This window comes from Penaeus monodon, chromosome 32 (assembly GCF_015228065.2).
Source record: "Penaeus monodon isolate SGIC_2016 chromosome 32, NSTDA_Pmon_1, whole genome shotgun sequence".
NCBI classification, from domain to species: domain Eukaryota; kingdom Metazoa; phylum Arthropoda; class Malacostraca; order Decapoda; family Penaeidae; genus Penaeus; species Penaeus monodon.
The window spans coordinates 8,997,046-8,998,338 of record NC_051417.1 but is presented as its reverse complement, the minus strand read 5'-3'; positions in this window follow the sequence as shown (position 1 = coordinate 8,998,338).

The following is a 1,293-nucleotide window of genomic DNA, read 5'->3' as shown; positions in this document are numbered from 1 at the left end:
TTCAGCTTCAAAACTCAGTAGTTTAGTTCAGACCCTAAAAATAAAGGCGAAAATATGTCTCGCTAAGACAAACAGCCTGGGTAAGTTTCCACTGTAAAATCCACAGAACTCTGTTGCATCTCTCCCTTCCCAGCAGAGTTGATGTGCCGACCACACACGTCCGTAGCCATGCATAATCGTCGAGTCCAGACTATTGATCCTTAACTCGGCCTAGACACCGCCGGCTCGTCCTTCTGCTTTCATAAGATAATACAGTTTTCTCGTCCCTGTCCTCCTTCTTATCTTGCTGAAGTGGCAAGATGAAGGTTCGAAAGTACAGCGTTATCTGTACTTGTCTCCTCGGGCTTCCTCCGCAGCCATGCTTGACGGCGAATTACACAATCTGACGCAATACTCGCTGACGTGGGTTTCTGTCATGTAAAATGAATGATGAAACTGGTTTTACTACTTAGTTCTTTACTTCAAGTAATGCTGAGTCTAAAATAAAATAGAACTTGTGATTAACACGTAAAGATATATATATATATACAGAAGAAAAATGTATACTAGCGGATAAACAGTTATTCTTTTTCAAATAGAAATACACAGCGTTGCATAGAGAAGCGGATAGTGGCATGGAATTGTTTTCCTAGAACAATTTATAGTTGGTGGTCAAAAGAATGACTAATCGTTAACCCACGCTCTAAAATTATGCAATAGTGTCCTTCTTTCGTCCTAAGGTGATATTCTTTTTTTTCTTTTTGGTTCCTATTTGCAACCAAAAGTAATATTCCTCATTGCCAAACTATTTATAAACCAACTTAGAAGAATGTCATGGCGGTCTGTGACGTCATAAGGAAGATTCTGGAATGCTAGAAGCCACAATTCTAATATTCCACTACTTTTATTTCGTATTTTATCTTACCATCACAATTGTTATCTAATCCAATACAACTACGAACAACAAAGTATACAATAAGAAGAAAGGATAACTGTCAACCTGTCTCGTCAAATTCCTTATGCAACTCCAAGCTTACTTCACAATCATGACCTGAAAGTGGCTACATCTTCGTAGAATAATTGATTGAGCTTCCGTCTGATCAAGTAGAAAAAATATATATCCCATAGCAAACATATTCTGTTCTGCTCGGACTGGAAACAGCACAACGGCAGGATTTTTAAAACAAAGGCATAGGCACATGCGCACATAAAACCACGTGGGGATATAAGCCGCCACTTCAGCACACACTTTTCCCATAAACATATGTTCATAATATCCTGAAGTCATAAATCATGCCAACATGCAGATGGCCA